This window comes from Ochotona curzoniae, unplaced genomic scaffold, assembly GCF_017591425.1.
Source record: "Ochotona curzoniae isolate NIBS_2020 unplaced genomic scaffold, NIBS_Ocur_1.0 contig_64, whole genome shotgun sequence".
In the NCBI taxonomy this organism is placed as follows: Eukaryota; Metazoa; Chordata; class Mammalia; order Lagomorpha; family Ochotonidae; genus Ochotona; species Ochotona curzoniae.
The window spans coordinates 42,011,325-42,032,395 of NW_024466502.1; the positions used below are offsets into that span (position 1 = coordinate 42,011,325).

The 21,071-nt window shown below is 38.6% G+C and overlaps 1 protein-coding gene and 1 non-coding gene across 3 annotated transcripts in view; one reads left to right on the plus strand and one right to left on the minus strand.

Moving 5' to 3' along the window:
- TSC22D1 (TSC22 domain family member 1) overlaps positions 1 to 21,071 on the minus strand; it is a 116,753-nt gene that overhangs the window by 44,644 nt on the left and 51,038 nt on the right. The window lies entirely within an intron of this gene.
- On the plus strand, positions 13,220 to 13,342 carry LOC121163798. Its single transcript, XR_005884958.1, has one exon. It is a non-coding gene; the product is annotated as a U6atac minor spliceosomal RNA (small nuclear RNA).

Here is a 21,071-nt window from a genome sequence, read left to right on the forward strand (position 1 = left end):
AAAACTGAATGTTTTGAGATGTGACTGGCCCAAACATTGGAAATTATCCCTGCAGTCAAGTTAGGGAATTTCAAAAATCTCTTTAAAATCGAATTCCAGGACTTCTGCTTGTTACTGTCAAACTCTGCAGCTCCACGGAACCTACTGATTCTCTTCTGACAAACAATGGGCACAGCCCTTCCCCTCTGCCCACGCTAGTGATTCTTCTATACTTTGTAAGCAGCAGTGCTTTCCGACACAGAGGTCTAAAGAATGTCTCTAAGGTAGACATGACAGTTTAACCGACTTAACCAGTCTAGGAAAAGAAAACTGCGCAGCTATTCTGACGTTACATCGCATGCTTGTCTTGGATGGCAGTTGGAGAAGGCAGGAAATGACAGAACTTATTAAAACAGCAACTATTACTCATGATAAATGTTATTGAATGGTTTGTGGTGTAACTCAAACGCAATCAGAGTCCTCTGTAGCACTGCCGAATCACGGTGGCGTCATGGTCCCAGCTGAGCGGCTCCTTCCCACAGCCGCATCAAGCCACTCATGGTGGGGCCACTGGTCTGATGGCTCACATGCAAAGAAGTCAGAATGCAGTGCAGCTTCGCCTAAATGACACCGAGCTGAGGAAAACGCACGGGTGTGTGTGTCTGGACTGCTACCCCCAACACTGACACGCACACGGGACGATACTCGGGGAGACATTATACAACTTTCTAACTCAGTTTCTTCATTTATAAAATGGAAGGTTGGGTTGCAATGAGAACTGAAAGAGATAAGATACAGACATGAGTCAAATATGAAAAGTCAATGACTGCTTGAGTCCATTTTTTTTTTGCTATATTAAAAAAGTAATAAGATCTAGAAAGAAGTAACGGTGTAAATCCACTTAAGCTAGTAACCACCAAGGTTCATAAATGAGGCATATATCTGAGGAGCATATCTGAATGTAGACAGCTGGCCCTTTCATTGCAAAAAAAGCAGTAATATTACAATTGATTTAACATTTACTTAAAATGTTAAGTATTATTACAAGTCAAATATTCCTTTTCCATGAATGCCACAGCAAAGACCAAACAACTTTTTTGGAGAAACAACTTCTTAAAACATGAGTTCTATTATTTCCCTTGAAACTATCTCAAGAGACACATCTTCTCCGTAGGTTAGCTACACCTTCCAACTGTGAAGTTTCCCCCTCTTTCCAGCTTCAACAGACTTAAGTTCTGTAAAATTTTCTTTCTTCAAAAGACCCCCTTGTGAGGGTGCCAATAGGGGAAACAGAGTGGTTAACGCTGCTGGCCCCTTCCTGCTAACACTGAAAACGACTGAGCAGCGTTCATCAGAATCAGCTCTGCCCTAACTCTGGAAAATTGCAAAAGGTCTGCAGCAACAAGCGGATGCTGAAGCAAAAATGATGAATGGTGAAAAGCCTGCCTAAGCTTTTCTTGCCCTTACCCCATACCGCTGGCATGGGGTCTTGATACTGGCAGCCCACATCCCCAGGGTGGGATCCTGACCCTGGGTGTTACTGCAGGGAGCAGAGGGTGTGTGTGTGTGTGTGTGTGTTTTGACATTTCTGGCTTTACCTTTATTTCATCTAACTGTTGGAGAGCAGAAAAGTAGCTGTACAGAAGGCAACTCATTGTCACCTAAGACAAAAAGATTATGGCTAAGGGACACAAAAGCTTTTGAGATTCAGGATACTGAAAGATTTTGTACGTGGTTGATTTATTTATTTATTTTTACTTGTTTATTACTTATATGAATATTATTTGTTAGTTATATTATTCACAGATATTTATATTTTAGAATATAAAGATCCGTTATTTATTCATTTATTCATTTATTTATTATCTGGCTCAGCAGAAGCAGGAAATGACAGTTAAGTGAAAACTTCAAACGGCCCAGTTAAACACTGAGGTCAACCTACAAAAACTGGGAGAGTTGTTTACTTATCTGTTTGCTTGTTTACTTGGTGACGGTGGCATGAAGCTTCAGGTACTGAAGGACTTTCTGACCACAAGCTAAAGGTACAGATATGCAGAGGCCATACACCACAAAATAGTCTTTACAAAAAAATTAGCTGAAGAGGGACAGGCATGATGGCTCAACTGGCTAATCCTCTTCCTTGCAAGCAGTGAGATCCCATGTGGGTGCTGGTTTATGACCTGTCTGCTTTACTTCCCATTCAGCTTCCTGGTTGTTACCTGGGAAAGTAAAGAAGGACAGACCAAAACCTCAGACCAAAACTGCATTCACATGGGAGATCTGGAAAAGGCTCCTGGCTCCTGACTTTGGACCAGCTCAGCTCTGGCCATTACAGCCATTTGGGGAGTAAACCAGTGGATAGAAGATCTTTCTCTGTGTCTCTCCTTCTCTATGTAAATTTGCTTTTCCAATAAAAATAAATAAATCTTTTAAAAAGTAGTTTAAGAAAGTAAACAGACAGAACTCAGAAGAATAACAAATCCTAAGGGTAAGAATGTGATCTGCAGAGTTAGCACACATAATAATCAGACTGTTCAATTTTCAAGAAAATGTACAAAACACCTATTCACAGAAGAAAATTAACAAGAAACTGCACTCAATATTATATTTACTGCACAAAAACTTTAAGTATACTCTAAGGGTTTATGGAAACCGTGGACAAGGAACTGAAAGAAACCAGGAAGATGATGTCTCACAAACCCAGACTACCCGAGAAATGTTTTAAAGGAACCAAAGAGAAATTTTAGAATTAAAAAGGCATAATTACTGAAATGGAAATTTCCCTAAAGATTTAACAGCATATTTTAACAGATAAAAGAAAGTATCAGTGGGCTTCAAGATAGGTCAAACAGAGTTCCTGAGTCTAAAGAATCCTAAGAACAAAGAAAACAGAACTGAAAGAGCTTTGGCATACCATCAAGCTCATCAATAGCCGCACATAATGAGAGTCCCACAAGCACAAGAGAGACAGAAAAAGAACTGAAGGAGTCATTTAAAGAAACACTGAACCCAAGATGCAAAATTTGCTAAAACATGATTTCATGCATCCAACAAGGTCCATGAACTCCAAGAGGGAGGAAAAAAAGGAGACATAAACCAAGACACACTGTAATCATACAGTCAATTTCAAACAAGGAGAATTTGAAAAGCAAATTGCCAGGCACAAGGGATACTCAATGGCATTAACAGCCGGTTTCCCAACAAAAACAAACCATGGAACCCACGGTGTGAGGAGATGACATATATAAATTACTACATATATATATTTAAAGTTGAACAGGAATTCTACATTTAGCAAAACTATCCTCCAGAAATGAAAAAAAAAGTTAAGACTTCTCAAGGCATCAGTGCTGAAGGGACTATTCCGTTGCTAGGAGAGCTGCCCTGCAAGCAATGCTGAAGTCCATTTGGAGGAAGGGAAAGAAGAGAGGACAATATGACCAAATCACACTGAGAAATAAAGAACACATGTAGAGGTAAGTACATAGACAAATAGAAAAGTCACTGCTACGCTGGCAACTTTTTCTTTCCTCTGTGTTAACATACACATAAAATGTCATAAGTCTGCTATGGTGGCACACTGGAAAGTATATTGTGTGTAACAACAAGAACATAAAAATAGGCTGATGCATTAAGAATCCAGAAATAAGACTATACAAAACTACGGAAAACTGACTTTAGAAAAGGGTATCAAGACCATCCAATGTGGAAGGGATTACCTCTTCAGCAAATGTTGTTGGCACAACTATAAACTCAACATGATTGGATCCCTATGTCCTATCATATACAACATATATCAGATTAATAATCTGATAATAAGAGTTCAAACTTTAAAATTTTTGGCCAAATTTTTTCAGATGTTCAACTGAATAATTTGTGAATTATACTTTAAAAAAGATTTATTCATTTATTATCGGAAAGTCAGAAAAACAGAAAGGGGGAGAAAGCAGAGACAAAGATCTTCCATCCACTGGTTCACTCCCCAAGTGGCCCTAAAGGCCGGAGCTCAGCTGATCTGAAACCAGGAGCCAGGGGCTTCTTCCAGGTCTCCCATAGGAGTGCAGGGTCCCAAGGCTTTGGGCCATCCTCCACTGCTTTCTGAGGCCACAAGCAGGGAGCTGGATGGCAAGTAGGGCTGCTGAAACATGAACCAGCACCCATATGGGATCCCAATGTATGCAAGTCAAGGACTTTAGCAGCTAGGTATCATGCCAAGCCCCAAACTTTAAAATTCTTAAGAGCAAAACAATGTAAGCAGGGGCTAACATTGGGTGTAAAGCCTCAGCCTGCCACACTGGCATTCCATATGGATGCTGGTCAGTTCCCAGCTGCTTCTTTTCTGATCCAGCTCCCTGCTAAAACACCTGTGAAAGCTGTGCAGGATGACCCAAGTCCTTGGGACCTGCACCCACGTGGGAGACCTGGAAAAAGCTCCTAATTCCTGGCTTTGGCCTGTCCCATCCCCAGCTGCTGTGATCACTTGAGGAGTGAACCACTGGATGGGCAATCCCAACTCTGCCTTTCGAATAAGTAAAATCTAAAAACATAGGGTACACTTTCATGATCTTGGATTTGACAATGGATGTTCAGATATATTGTCAGTATATAAAGAAATAAATATATATATGTGTGTGTATATATATTTAGCATCAGTAAAAGAAACAAATCAGTTATATCAAAATTTAAAGTTCTATGCATCAAAGAATATAATCAACTAAGAAAAACATAACCCAATCTGAGTCAAATAACTGATAACAGAGTTGTATCTAAAATATATTAAGACAAATTTTACAACCCAATTATAAAATGAGTGAAGGATCTAAGTAGATCTTGAGTGTGTATACCTAGAAACAAAATTAAGATGATATACAAAAAGCAAACAGTGCATGAAACGTGCTTATTATCAGCCATTGGATATATAAAAATCAAAACCTCAGAATATCACTTCATACCCAGTAGGGTGACAAGAATTAAAAATACAGAAAGTAACAAATTCTGGTGAGAATATGGAAAAAGTGGAGCCCTCATACAATAGTCAGAGGGTAAAGTAGAATAACCACTACAGAAAAATCTGGCAGTTTTTCAAACAAAATTACCATATAGCCCAACAATTTCACTCTTAGTTATAAACCCAAAAGAACTGAAAGTAGGTAGCTAACATACTTCTCCATGGAATATTTATAGCAGCAGTACTCATAACAGTAAACAGCTGAAAACAACTCAAATAATCATCAATGGATGAATAAACAAATGTTTGCACATATTTGTACAGGATATGATCCCTGTACATGAACCAAGCACAGATCCATGCTCTCAAGTGGACAATCCTTGAAATCACACACCAAGAGAATGAAGCCACATTGAATAATTCCATTCATGTGAAATATTCAGAAGAGGTAAACTCACTGAGACACAATGCAGCCTGGGGCTTCCTGGGAGTGGCCATGACGCAAACAAGAGGACTGCAGCTTCACTGGAGTCGTCTTTTAATAATGAAAATGTTTTGTAACTTGATAAAGCTGGTAGTTATCCAACTCTTTCAACACATTAAATGTCATGGAACTATGCAGTTTAAAGTGCAAAAAAAAAAAAAAAGTTGCAGCTCAATTTACAATAGCTGAGAAATGGAATGAACCCAGATGTCTGTCAATTGATGATCAGACAAAGAAAATGTGGTATATATATATACACTTTGGGATACCATTTGGTCATAAAAAGAAAAGAATGAAAGCCTGTCTTTTGTAATAAAAGGGAAGCAACTGAAAGTTGTTACGCTTAGTGAAATAAGCTAGTCTCAAAAACAAAAATATTTCCTCTCTTTGCAGCAGCTAATACAGAATACAAGAAAAAAAAAAGATAAAGGTACAAAATGGTCAGCTTGGGATATGATCGCCAGTTTTAGCTTGTCTTACACTCCAGTAAAATTGTGGTCTTCCTAGTTTTTACTTGTTGAACACTATTAGTGACAAATCACGCCTGGGAATATAAACTGGGTCAAAACTGTGTGTTTGCAAAAACTGATGAAGAGAGGGGGAAAAGAGAAGGGTGTTTGCAGGGGGCAGAGGAATGAGTGAAAGGTGGTTGTCTTCTTGGACCAGTACCTATGGAATGCACAAAATTAACTGTCTAAGGATAAAAAAAAAAACTGTCAAACTGAGAAACTTTATGCTATGTTTAAGAAGACTACTAAAACAATTCTGAGGCCTCAATCAGAAAAACACAAATTATCTTCAATTTCTTTTGCCATCATCCCTCCCATCTCATCTGGGAAGGAGACAGAGGGTCTTGAGAACGCCACCTGAGGATGCCATTCCCTCTCCTGCTCCTTGCAGCTGTTCCTGCCTTCATCCACCCAGTGGAGGACCAGCGGCACTCACTCAACATACGAGTTTCCCAGGTAATCTGCAAACAGCATCATTCCTCACATTTAGTCCCTTCCCCCAGCTGCTGCCAGATTTTGTCTTCCCAAAATGTAAATCAAAGCCTCTAAATTTTCTACTTAAAATCCTCTCCACATATCATTGTAGCTTTTAACATACAGTGAAGCACCCTTTCCCAACACTCAAGATTTTTTTCCTATACTAGCCTCTTCCTACTTCTTTTGTCTCATCTCCTGTCATCAGCCCCCTTCTCCACGGTACATGTAAGGTATACACTTCCTGTTTCAAAGACCTATGCTTTAAATTCATGCCAAGTGAATCATGTAAAGTATTCAGAACAGGTAAAGGTCTTGGTGTTTACTTTGCCTGAGAAATCCTTCCCAAGTGAGGATACCTTAAAAATTGATCTTGATATCTCCTCCTCTAAGAGGTTTCTCCCCAGCTCCAAAATCAATAGTTCTCTGAGCACATTTTTCTCATGTTTCACACTATAGTATAACTGGCTTACTGTGCTATACTCTGGAATCAATGCCCTAGCCGATTCTGAAAGCAAGAGTCAAGACTTTGATCATTCTACCACATGTATCCAATCCAGCAAATTTTCCTCCACTCGTTCACTTCAGAGGATGTGCTGCCATCCCGTGCCACTCAGCACTGGGTCCTCAGGGCTGCCCACTGTCTCAGAGAACAGTGAACAATTTGTGCATTTCTGCCTAGTGGTCTATCCTTCAACTCATTACAGCAAGAGTTCTGACTTGATGAACACATTCATTCATGCAGGAATATTTTCTAGTCTTTATTTTAAAACTGAATACTGGTCTATGTCAACCTGAGGAAATGTTAAAAATGCATTCATTAAATGATACTACTGCCAAGGTAAAAAATCCCTTAAATAGCCAAGATGAAAAATCAAACAGGAAAATTTAACTGCTCTCGCTTTTGAGAGATTTTAGGGACAGGTCTAAAGTTACCCTCCATCTTCTAACTCTGTGGATCATTCTGAGTCCATTGCCCTGTGACTTCAAGCACAGCTACTGGTAAAATTAGATTCTTTCAGAATTATTTTTCAAAGGAAGTATTCCTACTGTTTTCCTTTTATTACTGCTAAACATACTAGAGATTGGAGGACATTTTGACCATCTGAATTTGAAAAGATTCAGCAAACCCAACCTGGACCAGAAAACGTCTCTATATTGGCAACTCTGGATAAATTATTTTGAAATCTCCAACACACACACACACACACACACACACACACACACACACACACACACACAACAAACTAAAATTACCTCTTTTCAGTTAATGGGATTACTCACATTCTGATTGTTTGAAATCAATTTCAGAAATACAGAAAATCCATTCAACTCCCTCACTCTGATGTTCCTGCAGGGAGACTAAGAGGGAGTAAATCCACAGTAGGCAGTGTGGGGAAAATAGCAGATAGAAAATGGACAAAAAGCCTGCCAGGCAGGCAATAGTAATTAGGCAAGTGGTTGACATGAGGGAGTTTTAACACGAATCAACAGCTATCCTATCAGATGAGACACTGCAAATTTCACACATCACAGTTCCAAAGGCTTAGCGTCATAAAGGACAAAGTCAAATCCATGTAGCCCAAGTACCTGAACTGGACTTATGATTGGGAACTGGTCATTGGAATAAGGTAACAAACTTGTTATAAGTGCTGAGAGATTAATCAAAGTAGCAACAACTACCCTAACTGGCGAATCTCCCAATGTTGAACTTGAATTTTTTCAATCCTAAAATCAGACACTGTTCCAGAAGCTGGGCTGGAGGGTCGGGGGCAGGGAATGAGCATATTGGGGAAATCAAATCGAAATGAAGGAAGATGACCAAGACAGTCATACGCAGGATAAACTCAGAGAAGCACACAGTACAGGATGAAAAAGTCAAGACTGTATAAATGAATACATAAAAATTTTCCATGTACACATTATCAAAGCCACAACAATTGGGCCTGGTGCAGTAACCTAGTGACTAAATCCTCTCCTTGAATGTGCCAGGATTCCATATGGGCACCACTTCCCATCCAGCTCCCTGCTTGTGGCCTGGGAAAGCAGTTGAGGACGGCCCAAAGGTTGGGACCCTGCACCCATGTGGGAGACCCAGAAGAAATTCCTGGCTCCTGGCTTTGGATGGCTCAGCTCTAGTAGTTGTGGCTACTTGGGGAGTGAACCAGAGGACAGATCTGTCTCTCCTCCTCTCTCTATGTAGAACTTTGCAATAAAATAAATAAATGTATTTTTAAAAATCCCAGCAAGGGTACAATTTATTAAAACTGTGTGTGCAACAGGAAGTGAAAGATTGAGAAGATAGCGATGCTACTATATGCACTATGAGCTGATACTCACTGAAACAGTTCTTTCCAAATCAATGATTCTTGTAATCAACAAATTTTAGAGATAACCTAAAACTTCGATATGTCACTCTTGATCAGATGAAATTATCTCTCAACTTGCCTTTACTTGCAACAAAGGTTTTTATAAATCATTTGCTATGATATCCAGTTGCCGTCTCTTGGCTGGTAGAAATTTGTCTCTCTCTTCCATTCCAACCCCCAGCTCACACCCTGTTTCTCCCGTACAGTCAATATGGTATTTATAAATTTAGCTTACTTGGATAAATGTATCAAGAGCATTTGCTTTTCTATGTGCAACATCCTTTCAGATGTTCAGTGCCTTTGTGATGGATAAATAAGTTATTGATTTTCCTGGTTCCATTTGGTCCCAGTGATACAAAGTAATTGGACACTTAACTTAAAATGGAAAATGCTTTCTGATAACCTTGATTTCTCTTGACCTGAAAATCTCTGCCTCTGACTAGTTAAGTCGCCTGCATTTTTCATCATTCAGCAACAATAACTGCTAATGCTTTTTAGGCCTTTTTCAGTGTGCTTAATTATGTAGTAACTCATTTAATCCTTCCCTGGGACCACACCACACACAGGAAGTTAGGTGGCTGTCTTCTCAAGGATCAAGTATGACTAGCACCATCCCAGAGCAAAGTCAATTCATTCATAGACACCGCAGATCGCCAGAGTTTGAGCTTCCCAAGGAATCTCATTTTAAACACCGTATATCACAAGCAACCCCACAAGTAGATCATAATCATCATTCTCCATTTGACAGATTAGCAAACTGAGGCCTAGTGTGAGTGCCCTGACTAGGCACACCTGGCTAGTAAGTGGTGGAATCAGAATGAAAATCTGTCTACTTCCTGAGTTCTTTATATTACTCCAGTAAGTCCAGGCCAGAAATTCTTCCTTTGTGTTGGCAACAAAAAGACCTAATCTTTACAGCACTGCTCTTTTTAAAATTTTAAAATTATTTCAGCTGAAAATAAATTTGTCTCACAATATGACTATTAACAATTTATAAAACAAAGATCATAAAAACTTCCCTTACACTCTCACAGTATAAGCCTCACAAAAAGTTCTCAGAATTTAATTGATCACTGCCACCATCAACAACAGCCATAAAAATGTCAAAGAACCAAGAGTGAATTCAAATAAGTAGGACTAGGCTACCTGGCAAGAGACTGAGCAATCATCAACGTTCAGTATATATATGCTAATAAACACATGCTTTACATTTTGAAATTTAGAAGTAAAAATATGGGCAGCATTTACAGAACATAAACAGTCAATACTTTTTAAGCAATCCTAATACACAAATATGAGGATTGATAGTTCAGCAACTTTACATTGCAGTTCCTTCTGATGGCTTCTAATGTGCCCTCTCAGGTAACCTAAAGTACAAAGGGAAAAACAGAGTACAGAGGGATGGCATAGATAAAGATTAAAATCTCTAAGGAATCTCTTGGGGATCTAGTTTACAATCTATAAATCTAAAGTTAACATGACAGGAGAGAAAAGAAAATCAATGACTTCCATCAAAATGATAGGATGCCCTACATAAATACCTTTGAATTTTCATATTGTTGTCATTGCTAATTGTTTTGTACCTCATCCAGTAACCCAAAAGTTTTCTTCAAATTGGGGTGGGGGAGAGATATAATAGAGAATATAAAAACCTTTCAGTATTTCCAACTCTGAAAACAGGGAAATTCACTTTCAACACAAAGGTTGTAAAGACGAATCAAACAAACAGCAGCACAACTTGGCCAACTGATGAATAGGTCATTCTGCCGCCAATGAATATTTCAGCACAATGACTTGATACCTTTCCTCCTTTTACTTACAGGAGGATTCATTACAAATGCTTGGGTATGTAGATTCTTGAGTATATCTCCATTTTAAAATACAGATGCTTAGGATATCTTAACATTAAAAATGTTGGAAATACATTCATGATAAAATTAGAAGACAAATAAATCTTAACTGCTTATGAGCATATTAACATAAACTGAAAGAAATTTCATTTTTTTAAACTATGTAATATATTTTAATTTTATTATAAAAAGGACATTTAAGTTATAGCTTAACTGGCAAGACAGTAACCTCAGAACGATGCAAGTGTTCTGTCAGTTTCTTGAAAGCCTTTGTAAAAATTAGGTTAAAAAAATACTCAATATTACCAAATGGAATGTCTTAAGAAATTTAGTTAGGTTTTTGCTTACTGGCAAAAATTCAACAATTTCTCCTCTTGGAGTCAGAAAAATACAGTCAGTATTTAATGAATATTTCTTCTGTTTTCCCATGGAAACCAAACACTACTCTATTTCACTTGCTTTCTAGTTTTTGAGCTTTCTTAAGTTCCTATTAAAACTCTCATGCAAACTGATAAAAGTCATTTAAGTGAAATGTCTTCAACCATGATCAGTTCACTATTTCTTCAAGATCAAAATGGTGTCCAATATTTAAGCATGAAACATTACTGTAATTCTACAATGTAGTAACGCTTACACAAGAAAAATAACAAATTTTAATCCTAGACATCTTGTATTCCATTCTAAAGCTACTCAAGAAATGCTACTACTTGCTAGAAAAAATATATAATATGTGAGTTGGTTTCAGAATGGAGCTTAAAACCAGTGTCCTTGAAGGAAGATCTCACATAACTGGATAGTTCTACTCTGTGATACTTAGAATTTTTTTCTTTGTGTGAAAACTGTTGCCCAGTGCTTCTTAGTATTTGTTGCTTTTTCAGTAAACACCAAAGCCAATATCCAGGGGTTCACTATTTCATCATCTTTGTATAATTCTGCTTAGGATTTATACATTTGTAAAATGACATGGTTTTCTTTACCCAAACCATATAATTAAACAAAGAAATAGTATACTCTGCTATTACATTATTCCAGAAAAACTCTGTGACCTCACTTTACAACCACTGAACTGACTCCATTAAAGCTTAAACAATCCTATTTCAAAGCCAATGCAAAGGAGTTGCTAATGAACTGGGCTTTTCAACAAATTTGTTTTATTCGGTAAATACTTATTGAATGCCTATTCTGTAAAAGCAACATTAGATTATTTTACCCAAAGAACAGGACATTCACTGCCTCCAAGGAGTTCAGAATAGGGGAAATCACATTTTTTATCTGTTTTTTTCCTTTTTAAACATGGCAGTGAAAAGCTGGGCAATCTGAGACTCTAAGGTGGACTAAGTCAGCCAGTGAATTCTGGAAAGATTTCATCATGCTTGGAATGGTGAGACTGGCAGCAATTCAGGATTGTTGAACTATCAAAATGATTTGAGCTGTGCCCTCACAGCATGCCCCATGTTGGGGACCCTGGGATGGGTGGGGCTTCTCCTTTATCTCCCTGTTTACCCCAGATACAGAAAGAATAAAAGAGAGAGAGAACGAGACAGAGAATGTGGAAACAATGGTATTACCCATTTTCCTGTAGCCCTTGACCATTTGTGCCCTAATCAACTATGTAGATTATCAAAATAAAATAATTTTAAAAACATGCAATACTAGAACATATCTCTAAAGTTCAGGTCAGTTTTCTAAGTGTTTTAAGTATATTTCACTTACTCTCCACAACAGGCATGTGGACTAGGTACTATTACTATTCCTAACCTCTAGCAAAACCAAGGCCAAAGGAAGTTGAGAAACTAGATGTGAACACAGGCAAAGACAGCAGAGTTCATGTGTTTCAAGCTCTCTTGCCTTGTTGCCTCACAAATAATGATGGATGTATGAAGAAGTCTGAGTGGAAGTTTTTCAAAAGTAAAAACAACAAAAACATATAGTCTCTCCAAAAGATCACATCAAGTAGAACATGAAATAGAGTCCCCAAAGGACAATGTGAGGTCCAGGGGAAGAGCGGATGGGAATTCTGAGTAAAGGGAAAAGGGGCTAGTGGAGCAGAAGTTGGCTAAAAGGAAACAACAGGAGGACAATGAAGATTCAGAGCTTTGCAGTGAGAGGTTTTCATCCCTGTGTGGTTGGGAAGGAGATAAGGCTTGTACCCAGTTTGGTTAGTAAGGTTTTTTTCCTAAAAAACAATCCCAAGGAGTGTAGGCAGCCTAAACTCTGGGGTGACGAAACGCATATGCGAAAGCATGACACACTGTAGAATCAGAGAATGGATGACTCCGTGAAGAGTGCCTACTGTGTCCCACATCCGGGCACGTTGGAGGCAAGGGTCATCAGGCTTTCGAGCCTGGATGACTGGAAGGTTGGGACAATCATCAACAGAAGCTACAAGCTTCAGAAGGGGCTTAGCAGCTCAGAACAGGCCAGTGGGAAAGAAGCCAGTGTTGAAGACAAAGATCTAGAGTCACCTGCAGTTTAGGAACAGTGGCAAACGCTTCAGGAGTATGATAATGGAAAGGAACAGAGAGGACAACCTGTACAAACCCACACTTAATTCGGAAGGAAAGACAAATACCTAAAAAAAAGTAGGTAAAAATAGCACAGGTTAAGTGTTGTATGAAAGGAGAGGTTAGCATTTCCCTTGACAAGGATGGAAGAGGCCCTGGGGCCTGACAACACACATACGGTTAAGGCCCTGCTACCTACCTTGTGGCATCTAATCACTATTTTTTGATCACGCATAAGAGATGGTTTGATTGCCTGTAAATACCTGGGATTGTAAGTGTCCCTTTTAACACTGTTTTTGTTACATCTCATAGGTAATGATGTTCTAGTTTTAATTCTATTTTCTTCAGCTCACATGGGACATGCAGTGGCAGCAATTTCTACAAGAAGGTTTTTATTTTCTTTTTTATCACTCTAGTGATGCTTTGGTATTTTTGTCGCATATTTGTTAACTTCATGTTGATGAAAATTTACTCTTTTTCTCCCTGTTGCGCACTGTGCTCACCGGCTCTGTATTTAAGGGGATGTATAATGGAAGTGTAGCAGAGACTGACATGTTCAGATGTGCAGATAAAGTGAAGCATGTCTCTATGTATCCAGACCAAAGATGGACTCCCAGTGAAACAGTTGAAAATATCCTAACAGTAGGCTGCTGAACTTTCCGACATTGTCCCTGCCCACAAGGTCAGGGGACACTTCAATAACAGCATGATGAACTTAAGACTGTTCATGGAGGACCACCCACTGTAATACTTGAGGGGAAATCAATGGGTGGGGGGAGGGCAGTCAGGGCAGGGGCACAGGAAATTCCAAAGCTTATGGAACAGTACTATGAAACAATAATAATAGAAAAGATTAAAAAAAATAGCCGAGGTAAGAATAAAACTGCAGCAGTGTGGCGTCAAAATAAGGGACATCGCAAGGGGCCAAACACCAAGCTACAAGAGGACTGTCCTTAGGAAATGCACCGAAGAACACAGGAGCTGGATGCTTTTCAAAATGTTACTCAAGGAATTACTTTCCCAAAATCTATTCCCTACAGAAAACACAGGAAGCTAATTTAAAGTAAACAAAATAGTAAATTTAAAGTAAACAAATTATAGGACTTTAACAGACTGGAAAAGAAAACAGTTGCTAAAAACATATGAAGTTGCAATATAAATAAAATGTACAGCACCTACAGTACTAGCTTCACTCAGGATTGAAGTATTTAAAAGGCTGCCTTGCGGAACAAAGTACAAAGTATTCAAAGAAATTTCACTCTTGTCTCAAGTCCTTTCAAGTATATGTCCTCAATTCCCCAGTTCACTGCCCCCGGAGTACGTCCTCAGAGCATCGGGCGATTCAGCAGAACAAATGCTCAAGAAGGTATGGTAATGAAGTCACACACAGAGGGACCCCTCTCCAGCCCTTGTGAACCTCTCTGGAGCAATTTCAGGACCTTTAGCTTGGAACCATAGCTAAATCTGTGAATAATATGTAACTAATGTCACAAGAGCAACATATCCGGAATAATGTGTGCCTAAAACGTGCATGAAACTTTCAAATCTCATCTATGTAGTGAAGGAATAATTGGGAAAGAATTAGACTAAAAATATGGTGTTGGTAAGATGGCACTTGCAGTCAAAAGAACCTAAGAAAGGGTGTTTTTTTTTTTAATTTTAAAACTGTAGTGCCTAGACTTATTCTTTATATCTATATAATAAGAATATATTTCTGGACTCACTAAATTACCTAAAATTAGAGATTAGTTGGTCTTACAGAATGTTCAAAGACAGTTTGATGGTGAACTTGCCAGATTCACTTGCAAATTATACCCAGCCTGGCTTATTTAGCTTGAAATGTGACATTAACAAATCCATCATCTGATAACTCTCACTCTTCAGCACAGTAACCCTGGCCAGTCGAGTTCAGAGTTACTGCACGTGGTCACCTACAGAGTAGAAAAAAGAAGGTCGTGAAGGAGTGTTACAATGCTACCATGTTAACTGGAAAAGCTTAACTCATCTGCCTGTTTCCACTCTTGTTACTTTACAGACTATTTCTCCATCCTGCCACCAGGGTGATCTTTTAAGAACAGATCATGTTACCCTCCCCTCCCAGCTCCAGTTAAAATCCCCCACAGAGTACAGGGTGTAGTTGGAACCCAGCTCTGGCAGAGCCCTACAGCATCTGGTCCCCATTTCCCCCTGCAGCTGCACCCCACACCACTGTCACCTAGGCCTGCCTTGTGTTCCACAGCAAATCAAGCTCCTTCCCGTGACCAAGCCTTTGGACCTCCGCCAGCATGGAGAGACACACACAGACCAAGACGTTCTCACGCCTAAGAACTTAAAAGGAATCAAACACCTCAGTCAAACCAAACATAAATTTCTTATACCAGAAGTAGCAGATGAGCATTCATCTTAGCACAAGATATTAAGTTTAGCTAAGATGAAGATGAATGAATGAAGAACTATCAAAGACACTTCAGCAACTACCAAAGATCCAAAGTAAAGCCAAAGAGTGTACTTTCATACCTGGATAAGCCAGTCAAATTACTAGAAACAAGTAAGTTAGGATGGTGACTTTTATGTTATGCCATTTTACCATTAAAAAAAAGGTTAGGAAAATTTCAACATAAATTTAAGACTGAAAGTCTATAGCTTCTCATCCTGAAGAACATAAAAGCTGAGAACACTTATCTAGATCTATTAAGTAAATTATGCTCATTTGGTTACCATTTTGAACTAAAGAAGAAACAGCAGATAAGTGAAAGAACATATAATTTTGACATGTTTACCTTCACTTACATTAAAACAAAATATTGTATAAAATCTAGAACATAAGCAAAAAAATTTTTAAAAGATAGTAATCCAAGAAGGGGAAATGAATAATCTCCTATGTGGCTACACTAGAATCAAAGCTCCTCTGAAAAGAAACTGGGTCAGTATGCAATAGATTTTGTTTTAAAGGACTTATTTTTATTGAAAAAGCAGACTTTCAGAGGAGGATACAAAGAAAGAAAGATCTCCCGAGTTGGTTCACTCCCCAAGTGGCTGCAACAGACAGAGCTGAGCTGATTTGATCCGAAGCCAGAGCCAGGTGCCAGGAGTGCCCTCAGTCTACCATGCGGGTCCAGGGTCCCAAGGCCTTGGGCCATCCTCTAATGCTTTCCTAGGCCACAGGCTGGCAAGTAAAACAGCTGGCACATGAACTGGCACCCATATGGTGTCATATGGCACTTGCAGGTAGACGATTAGCCAGTTAAGCCATTGTGCCGCCCATTCATTAGGAATCTTGAAAATGGTTATGCTAAAGGAGGATGGTTCAAATCCTTTGGCCCCTACAGCCTCATGGGAGACTCAGAAAAAGCTCCTGGCTCTTGGCTTTGCATCCATTCAGGTCTGGCTGTTGTGACCATTTGGGGACTGAAATAGTGGATGGATGGAAGATCTATCTGTCTATTTCTCTCTGTAACTGATTTCAAGTTAAATAAATCTTTTTTAAAAAATGGTTATGCTCTTTTTACTAATAATTTCATTCCTATAAATTAACTCTAAGAAAATAATCCTGAATGCATAAGAAGCATAAAGTACAAATATGAATATTCATCAGGTACTATGCACAATGAAATAATGTAAAAAATGAAATTAATATCTGGTAATAAAAGAAATACTTTTACTTCTGTATGTTTCTACCTATTAAATAAAAATGTTTTTGAAAATTGTGAGAAGATGGTTTAAAAATTATGCAAGTTGTATATAACCAGTATCATTTCCGACATGAACAAGTATCTTTGCCTAGGATTTTTCTGCTTTTCTAGAGCTGAGCTTATAATAGTCAGAAGCAAAAAGCTATCTTAAGAAATAATTCTAATTCATACTCATGAGGAAAAAATAAGGGAAGCTAAACACTTTATAAGACATCCCCACAGCTATCTGTTTTCACTGTTAAGGTTTTGGTACTCTGAAATAAGGAGCTAAGCCTAGTTACATCTAGTATGTAACTGGTTAACACAGTATAGTTGTTTAAGATGGCATTTTTAAAAAGCCAACCCATTCACAAGCTAGCTTTTTAGAATGAAGCATACACAAATGGCACAATTATTTAACAATCATAGAGTCAAGAAACCCAAAAAGCTAGGGCTCTATGAGGCAGTACTTGATTTTGTTGTTTTAAAAATGCTGCCACACGGGGCCTGGCGTGATGGCCTAGCAGTGGTTAAGGTCCTCGCCTTGCACGCCCGGGATCCCATATGGGCGCCGGTTCTAATCCCAGCAGCCCCACTTCCCTTCCAGCTCCCTGCCAGTGGCCTGGGAAAGCAGTCGAGGACGGCCCAAAGCTTTGGGAACCTGCACCCGCGTGGGAGACCCAGAAGAGGCTCCTGGTTACAGATCGGCATAGTATCGGCCGTTGCGCTCACTTGGGGAGTGAATCATCAGACGGAAGATCTTCCTCTCTGTCTCTCCTCTCTGTATATCTGCCTTTCCAATAAAAAAAAAAATTAATAAAAATAAAATCTAAAAAAAAAAATGCTGCCACACACTAAATGTCTTTAAATAAAATGCTACAAAAAGTAGTAGAAATGGTTTCATGAGAAAGACAGGCTTTAAATTCAAACATCGAGGAGGTCATTTGAATTGGTCAGGTGAACAGTTCGGAAGCCAACTGAGGTGATAGGAACTGCCAAAGTCAAGGACATAATTAGCATCTTCTATTCCATAACAGCTGATGTTCAGGAAAGTTCTACCTACAGCCTGTTGTACTTCTCATTCTGCATATATTTTTTGGGCAATTACAGCTACTGTCATAACTTTTAACTATCACCACTAAAATGACAGCTCCTACAACGAATACCTTCATTTTGAAATCTTATCCCTAACTTCAAAATCAAATCTAAAAGCCTATTTGCCTACTCTATTTGAATGTTTCAAAATCAACATGCTTATAATTGGTTGTTCTTTCTCTAAACTTTGTATTCCAATGTACTCTGTTTCTGTAAAAAAGAACCATTTCCCATTGTGATAACCATTTTAAATTTACCATTTTTCATCTGTCATTTCCTTGTAACTATAGCCATCAGAAGAATTTCCTAAGTCAGCCTCTTCATTTCCATCTTTAAAGCCTCTGTCCTAATTTAGGCCCACATTAGTTTCTTCCTAAATCCTGCAGTTGCCCTAGCTGATATTCTTGCCTGTAATCTGAACTCTCGATGCACTTCAGAGATTAGCTTCAGTGTCACCCCCTAGGAATGCCTGGACTAATCTGGACTTCACGGTGGCAGAGCACACAGCACTCCTCTGCCTCTCCTGTCCTCATGTCGTCTAATGTTCTTTCAAAGGCAGTCTATGTTAAGTTAGATCCTGCAGGGACCATCTCTTACACTTCCTCATCTATGGCTTACGATTTAGTGCATACAATCAAATTAGTAATGATTACTTGGATATTGTATATCTCAAATATGTATCTATTTCCTTTGTAAAATTTAGGAGGGTACTTTTTGTTAGAAATATTAGACCGGGCCCGGCGCGGTGGTGCAAGTGGTTAAAGGTCCTCGCCTTGCACCCCCGGGATCCCATATGGGCGCCGGTTCTAATCCCGGCAGCCCCGCTTCCCTTCCAGCTCCCTGCTTGTGGCCTGGGAAAGCAGTCGAGGACGGCCCAAAGCTTTGGGAACCTGCACCCGCGTGGGAGACCCGGAAGAGGCTCCTGGCTTCGGACCGGCATAGTATCGGCCCGTTGCGCTCACTTGGGGAGTGAATCATCGGACGGAAGATCTTCCTCTCTGTCTCTCCTCTCTGTATATCTGCCTTTCCAATAAAAATAATAAAAATAAATCTTAAAAAAAAAAGAAATATTAGACCGATTCATTTAAATCAACTGTTGGGGTTGGTATCCCACATAGGGGTTGGGTTCAGTCCTGGCTGCTCCTTCCAATGCAGCCCCCTACTCACGTTCCTGGGAAAGCAGCAGAGGATGGTCCCAGTGCTTGGATTCCTGAACCCACATGAGAGGCCTGGAAGAAACTATTGTATTTGGCCTGGCACAGTCCTGGCTGTTACAGAGAGTGAATCAACAATGGAAAATCTCTGTCTCTCTCTCTGCTTTAAAAAGAAAGAAAACATTAAATTATTGATAAATCACATCTGCAAGAAGTTTTTGTTATGTACCTTCACAGACACTATATTAAAATATGCAAATGTGATCTCTTGTATTACAAATAGGTTAATGCTCTCAAAAACATGGATAACCAGATTTTTAAAAATTAGTTAAAAAGAATAATGAAATAGTTAACAACAGAAAGCACCCCAGGAATAATATGAATTGACTAGAGCGGAGATCATTTTATAAACTTAGGCTGCCCTTATGCTTTTTCGTGTTTGTGTGTGTGTGTTTATTTTGATTCAGCATTTGTGTTAACCACTGGGAACTCTAACCACTAACACATACACAACTAAAATCCTGCCCCAAATCAACAATGCTATGGTGAACCACAGAAAGGAAGCTCAGGCTATCTATTCCACCCTCTCCTACCACTGTTCTGAGTTAGCTAAGGCCCTTGGGGGAAGAGAATTCAGATGACTAGTTACTAAAGGAAGGACTAACAATCTTAACCACCAGTTAACAATAGTTTAAACAGATAAACATATGCCACAATAAATTCTAACAAAGTAGACAAAAAACTTGGCAAAATTCCTTTCAATTTCTGGTAGCTAACTGAAGTTTTAATATCTCATATAATAAGGGAACTAAGAATTGAAGATGTGAATTTTTCCATTACTTATTCTTTATTTCACCCTTTCAGAATATTGAAAGTATCATCTAACAAAACCTCATGATACGACCATCTAGATAAAATATACATTATTCATTAAAAATTGTTAGAATTAGGAGTCATCTATAAAAAATTAAAGGTGGATCCATTCAAATACATCAAAATAAACTTCAAAAGGGAACAAAGACAGGCACAGAAAAATGAAAATAGTTAAAATGAGTGTAAGATTATTTTTTTATAGCTCTGGAGTAAAGGTCTGACTCACAATTCTAGTTGTGAAAGAAAACTTTTATGAATTTGACTACTGAAACAAAAAAGAATCTCTGTATAATCAAAAAGCAAAAAAGCAAAAACCCCACCATGAAAAATAAACTGAGAAAAATATTTTGCTCATATCATCAACATGGTGCTAATCAAAAACACAATATGAAGCAGAGAAGCAAAAACATACTCAAAAAAGTCTAAAGTCACCCAGAAACAAAATACAAATTAAGCTACTTTGAGACGCAATTTCTACCTTGAAATATGCACAAAAATCCAGAATTTTAATAGCATGCTCCTTTGACAAGGCAGTAGGAAAAGAGGCTCTCTCATCCACTCCCAGTGAGTAGGATTAAATGCAGAACAATTTAATAATACCCATGAAAACTGTAAATACACCCTCTGACCCCGCAATTCCACTTTTAAGAATTAATTTCACTTATGAATGTAAGTACACAGACAGCAAATCACCACATACAAGGTCACACATCACAATACTGTTCATAGAAGTGAAAGAAACAAGTTAAGTACGCATTAGTCTGGTTACATTAAATAAAGCGCATCTATTTGAGGCAGCACACCTATACATGCAATTGTACAAAAACAGAAGGAAATTGTCCATTTGCAATGTGGAAAGACTGCTCAATAATACTAAATGGAAAAAGGCAAGAAGTAAAATATAGCACACATTTTGTGTAAAAACTTTAGAAGCAAAAAAGTCTAAATCATTAATCTCTGGGAAAAAAATCTAACATCTGAGAAAACAAAGAATTTAACAGCAGCTGCCTAGTGTTAAGGTTAGGGTTAAAGAAGTAGGCAGTGAATTCAGAAAAAAAAAAAGGCAAGAGTAAAACTTTGCAATATGCACCATTTAAATCTTGGAACTTTTACAAAGAAACACAACCACTTTGCTTTGAATAGGCAGTAACTTCACTGAGC